The following is a 12,452-nucleotide window of genomic DNA, read 5'->3' on the forward strand; positions in this document are numbered from 1 at the left end:
CTTTTTGAAGATGAAGAAATTGTATAAGAAATCACATGTGAGTTCAACTGCCAAAGGCTCTCTGTGTACTGAGTCACAACTTTAATCAAACCCTTTTACAACTCATCAATAATTATTTTAAAAAATCATTTTCTAATTATGAGATCTGTTTTGAAAAAACTTAAGTGCTTCTACAGGCTGAAACATAATTTCTAATACTGTATTTTTTTATCCCTGGTAATCTTTTTCAACTATTCCTGAATATACTCCTTTCCTTTCTGGAGAACAGGAGAAGCAACTAAAATGAATGGAAAAGTTGTCCACACTATTACATTGTAGGACTTCAAAGGCCTCACAGAAAACATCTTATTTAGATAGTATACATGGATTTAAAATTTTTTTTCCATAAACGTGTAATCTCGTTTTCCATGAACTTCCTGAAGTAGCCTCCATTAGGAAAGGGTTAAGAAAAATCTCTGGTAAGCACAGATCGAAACTCCTTTGGTCAACAATCTGATTTAGCTATTCATATAAAAGGAATGAATCTGAAGTAGCCCTAAATCAAGGGGGGAATTCTAGGTAGAAACATCTGTGTATCAGTAACTACTACCCTTTCATTTTGAAGTGATATTGAGGATAATTATTGATTTAGTAAAATTAAAATGTCTGGACGCCTGCATTGTAACACAAAGATAAGCTGCCACTTGGAACTTCCACATCTGATATGAGTGCTGAGTTGAGTCCAAAGGCCCCACTACTGATCCAGGTTCTTCTAATGCGCCTGAGAAGACAGCACATGACAGTCCAAGTGCTTTGACACCAGCCACCCATGTGGCAGACTAGTCTCATGTTGCTGGCTCCTGGCATTGGCCTGATACAACCCTGACTTCCCGTCATGGTGCTTTTCACGTTGGTGATGTCCGACCAACTGTTTAATTAACTTTCGTGAGTTATCAATAAATCTTAAAGACCAAATGTTCAAATTTTCAGAAATACACAATAGTGATTTTTCTGACTCAAAATTATTAGTTTTCATTCATCTTCACCTCTTGTATCTGGCTTTACATCTTCATAAATTCTTTCAATGTAAAATTAATAACTTTTTTTCTAAGATAGTTGAAATCAAAAAGACATGCTTTATTCTCCTTTCTCACCAGCATACAAATATTTTCGTTATATTTTGGAAGGTATAGGATTGTAAGGATTTTTAAATTATGGATGAACAAATTGCTAAATTCAAGATTGCAAAATATTGCTGCACCTCTATTATTTTCAACTGTGAGAACTGAACCTGAGGCTTTCAAACCATTGCCTGTAATTCTTCCACTATGTTGAATATTTAGTTTGATTTCCAACTTGTAATATTTTGATTACACTGATATGACCCAGCTATGTCTATCACTTAAAATTTTCTCTTGTGGTTCAATGTATGATGTAGAACTTGAATTGTTCAAGGTTTTCAATAAAAAAAAAAACTTCCCTGCAAAATCTCTTCCTGCCAACTGATCATACTGCCACTCTATTATTGCAAAAATTGATTATAATAACCAGAAGTTTCATATCTACAGAAGAATGTCAAAACTGCTCTTAACTTGTTAAGGCTTTTGGTAACCTAACAAACGTGGTAGAAACTTGGTTAAGAGTTCAGAGGATCCAAAGGCACTGATTTTGACAGTTCACAAATGACTTTAATCCACTCATGAACAAAGGGATTCATCTCTTGGGCACTTAGTTGTATTTCTTCAGTCCCAGAAACCCATTCTAGTAGTTGTTGCATTAAACTGAGAGAAAAGCCTACACCCATACCTATGCCAAAATATAAAGCAATAAGATATTGAAAGTACTCCTCTCTCCAATGCTGAAAAACATATTGATTTTTCATGACTTAGCTAATTTACAACTGGGTGCAAGACCAACCAGCAGAATTGAATAAATTATTAGATTCAACAGATACTATAGGAGTAAGAGGCAGATGCTCATACGGATTCTAGTCACACAGAAATTCAAATTGTAATACAGCATACTATGTGGTGTCTGCCAGTAAACAAGCTCATGGCTTAGAAATGTTCTTAAAAGCACACTGTATTGTCTCTCTTACTGTTCAGTGATGTTTGAATGCTTTGTCACTCAAGATTCTAAGCATCCACAAACATCTAAACACCTAAGAACTGAGTTCTTTCTATACTTTAGTATAAAAAGCATACTTCAATACTCTAGTATACACATATATTATATGTAGCATACATATAGAATACATACTGCATATATTAGTACATATGCACGCATATATTAGCTTCATTCTCTTCATTATTGTCTATAGAAACCACTATTTCAGCAAAATGCTGTGCACCAATGTCCACAGCATCTAAACTGACTGTAGCAAGCAGAGAAAATCTGAGGTCATTACCCCAAAAGACTGAGGATCGGGTCAATGGCAAAAGTAAGCTGTGTTTTTAATCTAACAGAATATCTTGCATAAATTTTCAAGTAATGTGAGATTGTTGCAGGAAAACTCTTGCGACAGGTGGGAGGCGTTGATAAGGGTTCCGGATTTGAATATGACAGGCTATTTCATACCAGCATGTGAGAGCTTACAAGAGCATCTGGCAGGAAAGGCAGCAAATTTAACTCCCTTCTCAGACACAAAGAAGTCCTAATCAAATATGTTCCCCCAAGGTTAAACAAGCAGAGTGTAATTAGCCCTGCAGTTGATACTATCAACAATATTCAGTAGTTGAAAAACAATTCACTCACCGTGGAGGTCATTATTTCTGAGTTCTTCGCCAAGTAAAAACTGCTCTTTATATAGTTTAAAGACAAAGTGGTACAACACTGGATGGAATCTACCCGATGTAATGCTTTTCTCTGCCCTCCAATAAAATGGATGAAAGCCATCATCTGGCTTGTTACAAGGAAGAAACATTGCTGTCAATATGGCTAGGTGCAGAATAGTGAAAGATTTTAATGCAACAAATCTGATACTAAAAAAAGAAAATAGTCTTTTATTGCATATCTACTATGTGTTGGGCAATGTGTAAGACTCTATGAACTTACATGACTGTCATAACTTCTATTATTTGAGTAATGTTACCATTCCTCCATTCTACTGAGTCCCACTGGGATGAATTAACTTGCCCAAGGTCATTTAGATGATCTGTGGCAGAGAAGATTTGAAACCGCATTGATCTGACCCATCTGCTTCTTTCTTAATAAGCAATGCAGCATATAACTCCATCTGCAAATGTCACTTAGCAGAAGAGCCACATGACAAATTTATACCCTGTAGAGTTGAAACTGATATGATATTCTAATACTGAAAATATTACACAGTCTTCTAATTAGGAACAATCTAGATTTTTGCTTCAACAAGTCCTTGGAAGTCAGCATGTATTCTCTATTGAATCTCAATAATTAGGAACACACTGTACACAGCAGCTTGCTATGCAATTATATAACTCATGAGCCAAGGTATCATTTCAGCAGTGATTCTACCAGTGGAGAACACCACAATATTCTTTGTCTATATTTAAACACAAAATAATAATGTATGAATGTGAAATTCAGAGAATTTTCCAGTAGAATTTCCACAGGGTATTTTTAGAATGAAGAAGTTAGATTACTAGATGAATGACACGATGCTGTTGCAGGATTTAAAAAGGCAACCCACCATTCTGCAAATGAAAGAATTTTTAATGAGGTATTCACAAACTTGTCAATCAGGGGCTAGTAAGGTTCTTGCATCATTTGAGGAAATAGAACTAAACAACTGGATTTTAAAGTCATTTTTACAAGGCATACAGTCTCTTTTTCTATATTCTATAAAAGTTTTGCATTGAGCCATCACATAAATAATAATTATGCAGTCATAGAATCATGAATGAAAGCTATATTCTAGAGCCAGTGTATCCTCAAGTGACTGGACAGCGGAAGCATACACACCAGGGCCTTGATACCAAAAAAAAAAAAAAAAAAATCACTAATCACATATAAACTCACCTGTTACTGGAGAACTCACCCCTATTTCCTACATGTTGAAAAATCTAACTGTAAATACAAAAATAGTGGTTTCTTCTTTTTCACATCTTTTTTTAAATGCCTTAAATTCCTGTGGTACAGGCAAAACCCCAAACCATAGAGAATGTTGGGAGCATGGCTACCTAAAACTTAGTCACCAATCAACTAAAATTTCAGAATAAGTTGTTAGAACTTATTTATTTTAAATTATTGCATTCAAATGATCAAATAACCTACAAGACATATCTTTTGATCACTCCTTCAACATCTAGGAAACAACAGGGCATTTTTTTTCTTTGTGTAAATATGGGTGTGACACCCAATAAAAACTTCTAGCTGATTTAAATTGAGGATTGTTAGACATACAGATTCAAAGTCTTCATTTGATACCTATCCCCGAGAAAACAACTCCCAGAGGGCTATATGGCAATGCCAAATTCAAAACTACACAAGAATAACTTTACACTGTTGTTCAAAATCGTGACCTTGGGTGATTCATAAGCAAAGATTCCAAAATATCTTCTTTTGACCTAAGCAGAAGACACACATCCTATTTCTATTTCCTTACAGTTTTCATCCATGGATATGAAGAACAAGAATAGAAACCCCTCATAACATGTGATTTACATTGACTCTGTAAATATGGAGATTTATATTTACTCTCTAAATATGGAAGTGTACATAGCACATTTCCTTTATTTTGTACAACTGTTTATCAAATACACTTTTCTTTATATGTTTTTAATTTATTTTCTAAGAAATAAGATGTCTGCATTGTCTCATCTTTAATTCTAATTCAAGAAATACTAAAATTCAATGAAGTTTGGCCAATCTATGAACCACATAAAAATAACATTCAGGAAAAAGGGACAGCTCTCACATTATTTATAGATGATACTCCATGCTAAATGTAGATAAGGCTTAAAGCAGATCTTATTTCACACATAAAACTGGATTTTTTTAAGATGGATTTGAAGCGCAAGTTATTTTAGAGAACAACTGATTACTTTAGCTGTACACTCTAATGAGGTTTAGCATGCTAATTGTTTAGAGATGTCAAAAATGAGATATGAGGATTTTTTTGTGTTTTGCATTTCCTTGTCTTCAGTTAGTTTTTAACAGATTCAATACAGTTTATGATGCAATTATCATGATACAATTCTATGACTATAATGATGTTCCCCTTCTATATCCCTCCCTCCCTGCTCCTCTCTCCTTCCACCCTTCCTCCTGCTCTTTCCATCATCATTCTCTTTAGTTTTTGAGATGATATATTTTTAGTTTACAATAAAGGGCTTCATGTGTCAGGAAATAAGAAATGTAACAAATAAAAAGCAAGAAGACAATAGTTTCATGCGAATATAGGCAAGGATGATTAGCAATAATCAAGTAGAAATATTTTTAAATATATAAAAGTATTGGGGCAACAAAGCCTGAATTTATTGAGAAACAGAAAGTCTTTACAATCTCCTCTCAGAAAGATTCCTGCAGGTAAGACCACTTACATAAAAGTTTTTGAAAGGCTTAGCACTATGCTTTATTCATACAACTGGAAAATGTCAGTGTCTAGACCTCATAGCATCCAAGTCAGCATGGATCTTATCCTATAAAAACAAATAGGCATTGTCAAGTCAAGCTTATTACTTCAGGAAAATTACACTGATTGATACATGTGAAAAAAGAAGATGATTAACAAATATCATTTTTTTAAAACACAGTAATTGGGGCATTTTAATTCAATCTACTTAGAAAAACCCTTAAAACTAGCATCATGTTTGATATTTTGCCACATTTAGTATTTTTTCAGCACGTTTAAAGCCCAAGTGAATTGCCACCTATGTTTGTGATTAGTTATATATAATTTATGTTCTCTGTGCTGTGCCAATCTAGCCACTTACAGAACAAAATAAGCAAGAAAAACAAGAGTGTGAGATGGATTTAAACACTTTACTCCAATTTGTGTTGTGAAACGCCTAACACTCCTCAAAATACAAAAGTGTTAAAAATCAGTTTATAGATAATATTTAACTACTAAAAAGAAATTAACAAGTCCACAATGAGAAAGTTAATTTCAGCTAATCTACCTGAAAGTCAGTTAGATCTGACTTTATGAAATCTTTCATATTCAATTTTCAGGTTACTACCACTGTTTTGGAAGATATTCCGGAGACCTCTTGATTCAAGTTTCTTGTTTGAGAGTTATGTAACCAATTAAAAGTCTGGGATATCTTATGAAATCAAATTAATAGACCCAAATCAAAGCAAAAAATAAATTAAAGGCTCTACTTTCCAGTTCTCCCTATAGCAGTATTATCTAACTTTATATATTAGGGATATATATTTAAAATATCAGTATCAGGGGCCGGTATAGCAAGCTGAAATTCTGCTTACAGTAAAAAGATCCTAAACGAGCATCAGTTGCAGTCCCAGCTGCTCCACTTTCAGTCAAGCACCTTGCTAACAGCCATAGGAAGCAGAGGAAAATGGCCTAAGACCATAACCCCTGCAGCCACTTTGGAAACCTGAAAGAAGTTTCTGGCTCCTAGCTTCAGGTCAGCCCAGCTCTAGCCATTGTGGCCATTTGGAGAGGGAATCAGCAGATGGAAGATCTCTCTTTCTCTGGCTCTCCATCTTTCTGTAACTATGACTTTCAAGTAAAACAAATCGGTTTTAAAAATAAAGACACATTCTTCCTATATTAAAATATATATAAATGTTTAAAATATGTATCTCGCCATCATCCACTTTTTTCCCCTTCTATCCTGAACTTTTTTTTCGGGCTGGAGGGTATAGGCTTCTGATACTGACTTGCCAAGAATCACTAGAAAGCAAAATATACACTATAATCTTGAATCATCAACATGTCACCATCAGGAAAAAACATACCGTGGAACTTCAGTCTTTGGATTTGCTTTAAGCCATATTCTCTCAATGCAGACTTGAGATGATGGTTTTCTGCAAATGAGTTGTTCAAGATTCATTACCATGTGACTTGAAAGCATGAGGGGAGAAAAAAGAATGAAAGAAATTACACCAATTCGTGCTTAGAAGGCTTATCCCACAGTGTGTCCTGGAAGATATCAGATTTTTAGTAATCAGAAATTAGTTTTAGTAATGCATTCTGTTTTCCTTCAATATAATGTTTTAGAAAATTTGCTAGGAGGAATCCTCAAAAACTTACAAGAAAATGTACTTTATTTTTAATTTCATTTTCCACAAATATTTAGAAGTACATGGTTGTTGAAACCTGATTGTAAACCCCATAATGGGGCATAACCCATATCCTCATAACCAAGAACATCCGTTACTAGGAAGTAAGCAACTCCTTTAGAGCTTTACTAAATATTAAAGTGTCAAAAGAAAACTCATAACATATTTTTTTAATTTTCCCCTTTTTTTATTGAGGAATACTGAGAACAGTTTGTTTATTTGAAGAGAACTACACATATCCTCCACCCCTTTTTTGTCAGTTACTGTACCTTATCATGGAATGACTAGTTTACTGGAGGACTAAGACTCAGGAAGCTTCGTTTGTGCCTATATTACAGTAAACACAGCTGTGCTTGTTCTTGTGTAATTTGTAAACAAAGATGAGATACGTTCAGCTCGTGAAGGTGACTTTCTCTGAGCTATAAATGCAGGATGGTCAAAGAGACAAGGAGAGAATCAAGAAGGTTCTGCTGGATATGAATTGCTTCCTGCACTCACTAGCCACATAGCAGTCTCAATGTATTTACCTGAGCATCATAATCCTTTCCCTCCTTAAATACATTCTTAATCTCAAATGCAGATCCTCTTTTTTTAACCTATAGTCTTTTTTTCTTAAAGATTTATTTATTTTTATTGCAAAGTCAGATATACAGAAAGAGGAGAGACAGAAAAAGATCTTCCGTCCGCTGATTCATTCACCAAGCAGCCGCAATAGCCGGAGCTGAGCCCAGCTGAAGGCAGGAGCCTCTTCCGGGTCTCCCTTTCAGGTGTAGGGTCCCATGGCTTTGGGCCATCCTAGACTGCTTTCCCAGGCCACAAGCAGGGAGCTGGATGGGAAGTGGAGCAGCCAGGATTAGAACCGGTGCCCATATAGGACCCCAGCACATGCAAGGCAAGGACTTTAAGCGCTGAGCTACCAGGTTGAGCCTTCCTATAGTCTTAAAATATTACACAGGGGGCCCAACGCGATAGCGTAGTGGCTAAAGTCCTCGCCTTGAACGCGCTGGGATCCCATATGGGTGCCAGTTCTAATCCTGGCGGCCCTGATTCCCATCCAACTCCCTCCCTGTGGCCTGTGAATGCAGCTGAGGAAGACCCAAAGCTTTGGGACCCTGCACCCGCGTGGGAGACCTGGAAGAGGCTCCTGGCTTCGGATTGGCTCAGCTCCAGCCATTGCGGGTGCTTGGGGAGTGAACCATCAGACAGAAGATCTTCCTCTCTGTCTCTCCTTCTCTCCGTGTATCTGCCTTTCCAATAAAATAAATAAATAAATAAATAAATCTTTTTAAAAATTGCACAGGTAGGGGTACAGCAAATTACACTTTTGATGCGCCCATTCCATATCAAAATGCCAGTTCAAGTCCCAGCTACTCCTTTTCTGATTCAGCTCAGTGTTGGTGCACTTGGGGACTTTGATGAAATAGCCCCTGCTTCAGTCTTACGTAGCCCTAGCATCAGGGAAACAGAATAGCACATAGATAAAATCTGTCTCCTCAATCTCCCTCTCTTTCTCTATGACTCTGTTGTTCAGATAAATACATAAGCAAGTACCTATTTTCTTCTTTTTATTTTATTTTTGAGTTTTTAGTTGGTTTTTAACAGATACAAAAGATTTGATATAGTTTATAGATACAATTCTAAAAATAGCATATCCCTTCCTTCCTCCTCCGCACCTTTTCATCCTCTCCCTTTTTTGAGATAACATATTTTATATATGCTATATAAAGCTATATTACATTATAAAGCTATAATTATAGCTTTAATGATCTGTTATCACTCAAGTCAACACATCTTTTCTAAAAATAGACTAATAATAAATAAAAATAGAAACTATTACTGTAAAATTCCAAATAAAGAAATGTAGACACTGAAATTCCTCCTTTCTCACTCTGCACACGCTCCCTACACACACACACACCTTACCCATGTAAACATTTGGTCTAGGAAATACTCGTAACCGTGTGCCGGGTGTTTACACTTTATCCCCACACTTTTTGCCCTTCTGTCACTCTTTTACTTATTTGTTATTTTATGATACAGTACCAAAGGCTCTGGGATTTCCCGTACCTTTCCCAAAACCCCCTCCCCCACCCTGATTTCTTCTATATTATTACAATAGTATATTCCTTCATAAACCATCATAAGTCTCCTATCATGGTGTGCCTATTCAACAATGTGTTAACTGTTGAATAAAACTTATTGAACCTATAAAAAGCACAGTTTAAGCATAGTTTACAGGACCTGAAGCAATGGCCAGTGGCTAAAGCCTTGCCTTGCATGTACTAGAATCCCATACGGGTGCTGGTTTGCATCTTGGTGGCTATACTTCCCATCCAGTCCCCTGTTTGTGGCCAGGGAATGCCATGGAGAATGGCCTAAAACCTTGGGACCCTGCCCCCAGGTGCGAGACCCAGGAGAAGCATAGTTTACAACAAAATAATTTCACCTCAAAATCATTATTTTACCAAAGAAAAAAATGGACAAAAGACATTTGATTCAATTCTTCACTTTCCAGTTAGTGATTTTCAAATGGTAAAAATAATGCCAAGACTTTTGCAACTGAATGGGATATGAGGGAGCCCACAGGGACAATAACCTAAAATTTGACCACCAGTGCTATTTTCAGGACAGGCAGAGAAGAGAATCCACAGCCACCTATCGGAATCTCCTCCGGTTTTTCATAGCTTTTAACATTTTACAGTATTTGTGAAGCTGAGGGGAAGTATCCTTAGATCTTGGACCGAGTCAATAAACTAAGCAAAGCAGAATGATACACTCACTAACACTTGGATCTCAAATTAAATACTAAATTCAAAGAATCCATAAAATAAAATGAATGTAAAATTCTTTTTCCCTAAAAGACCAGAAAGATAGTAATGAAGGTGTATGATCATTAACTCTTAAAAAATATATAGAACTAAGCAAAAGAAAAGTCTTTTTTAGCTCAAGAATTTCACCCAGGAATAAACAGGCTGAAATGTATATTCAGTCAGAACAGATAGATATTTGACATATGTGATTAAATAATTATTAGATAATCATGGGGACACAGGAATAATTAGTAAAATTAAAAGCATAATTAGGAAGTAAACCTAAATCAAACACAATTTTAGTACTTACCTTCAAATTCCTGAGAAAGAACAGCCACGGTAATTAGCCTCAGACAATAGAAAATATTCAGTCAATCTTTCACTTCTAAAAGTAACCTCAGACAAAGGAGTTCTTAATCTGGGGGGTTGTAAGACTATTTATTTGTTTTTATTTGAAATGCTGATTTTTTGTTGTTTTATGATGCAGTTTAATAGGCACTGGGGCCTCCCCACATTCGCTCCCCTCCCCTCTGCTTTCCCCTGCAGTCTTACAGTGGGGTGTCTTGGTGAATTTTCACAAGTCCATCATGTTGCCACTGAGGTGTCTCCCAACAGTGTAGGAGATTCTCTGTCACCTCATTGTAAGTCCCTACTTGTAGTGCATACTTCTCTCTGTTTCCACCTATGAACTTATTAATTTCCACTACATTTCCATATCCCCTTGAGTACAGTCCACCATGGGGAGAAAATAAAAAACAAGAATAGTGAACCTTCCTCCACATGAAGTTAATGAACATATAACAAAGTATCAGTGTGATGCTAGGGTGGTGAAAAAGAGTGTCCCACATCTTCACGTAGGAATACATGCCAGCACGTGTCCCAAGACACTAATGAAGGTACAAGGAAAACCAGATCCTTGTTACTTATGGGCAGTAGTAATAACAGTGATGAAAGGGACATTTAACAATCTCAGGTGATTAAATGCAATCAGTTTCTTATGGATGACTCATTAATAGTTTACAATGCAAGATCTTATTATGAAGGGTAAAAATAACTAGGAGATGTGATAAGGCAGAATTCGTAGGTAAAAATCTTTGGATTTGACATCATATTTTCTTTTTTTTTTTGAAAGACATCATATTTTCTTAAAGAAAACATATGAAATGGTGCCCCTCTGGATTGCCAGCACTGCAGGCAGAGACTCAACCACTGCACCATTATGTGTAGTGGTTTGGGAATGTTTTTAGCAAATCATGTAAGAATAGTGTCTTAAACTATTTGGAGGGAGAGTGGCATGTGTTACTAAAAGAACTTTTAGAATGGTTGAAAAAAATTGATTAAGTCCAGAAACCAAACAATGTGGATTGCTTCTGCTAGTACATAACATTCTATTATATTGTCATAAGATATTTGTAATCTTCTGTTCATTTCTGTGGAGTTCATTAGTCTCTATTTTATTCTAATATATTATTAATAACTTATTTTATAAATGCAACAATTCATTTCCACTTTAATATTTTTAAAAGATAGTGAAATACAATTTCAAGTTTTTTAAATATTTACCTGAAAGGCAGGGTAAAGAGAGAAAAGAAAGAGAAAGAGGAAAAGAGAGAAAGGAAAAGATAAGAGAAAGAGAACAAGAAAGAAGGAAAAAAAAGAGAATGAAGAAGAGAAAGAGAAAAAAGAGAAGTGAAAGAAGGAAAGAAAGAGAGAGAGAGAAAGACAAAAGAGATTCCACACCCAGGTTCATTATCCAAATACCCACAAATACCTGAGCAAGAGTCAGGAACTTCATCTGGCTCACTCATGGGGCTGGCAGGGACCCAACCACTTGAGCTAGCCCCAGAATGCACCTTAGCAGGAAGCTAATAGGGAAGAAGTAGAGGCAGAGGTCAAACCTAGGAACTGATACGGGGTGGATGCATTCCTAGCATCAGCACAATCAAACTAGCCATAACGCCTGCCTCGGAATTCTTTTCAGAATCTGTACATAACATTTTACTAAAAGTTTTAGAAGACTTGATCAGTTGTAGAACTTTAATTTGTTGTTAATGGGCCCAGCGTGATGGCTCAGTGTCTAAATCCTCACCTTGGCAAGTGCCAGGATCCCATGTGGAGGCTGCTTCATTGCCACGTTGCTCCATTCCCATCCAGCTCCCTGCTTGTAGCCTGAAAAGCAGTTGGGGATTACCCTGGACCTTGGGACCCTGCACCCATGTGGAAGACCCAGATGAAGCTCCTGGCTTTGGATTGGCTCAACTGCAGTTCTTGCGACAGCTTGGGGATTCAACCAGTGGATGGAAAATCTTACTGCCTCTCCTCTCTGTAGATCTCTTTTCCAATGAAAATTTAAAAAATCTTTAATTTGTATCCATGTCTCAAATTTACTAGATAGAAACCTTTATAAAAATCAACTCTCCATCTTATCTAGGTTTTTTT

At 36.2% G+C, this 12,452-nt stretch overlaps 1 protein-coding gene across 1 annotated transcript in view; it reads left to right on the forward strand.

The window, feature by feature from the left end:
* Positions 1-12,452, forward strand: part of LRRC7 (leucine rich repeat containing 7) — a 444,758-nt gene that overhangs the window by 409,394 nt on the left and 22,912 nt on the right. The window lies entirely within an intron of this gene.

The sequence above is a fragment of the Ochotona curzoniae genome, unplaced genomic scaffold, assembly GCF_017591425.1.
Source record: "Ochotona curzoniae isolate NIBS_2020 unplaced genomic scaffold, NIBS_Ocur_1.0 contig_4612, whole genome shotgun sequence".
Taxonomy (NCBI): Eukaryota; Metazoa; Chordata; class Mammalia; order Lagomorpha; family Ochotonidae; genus Ochotona; species Ochotona curzoniae.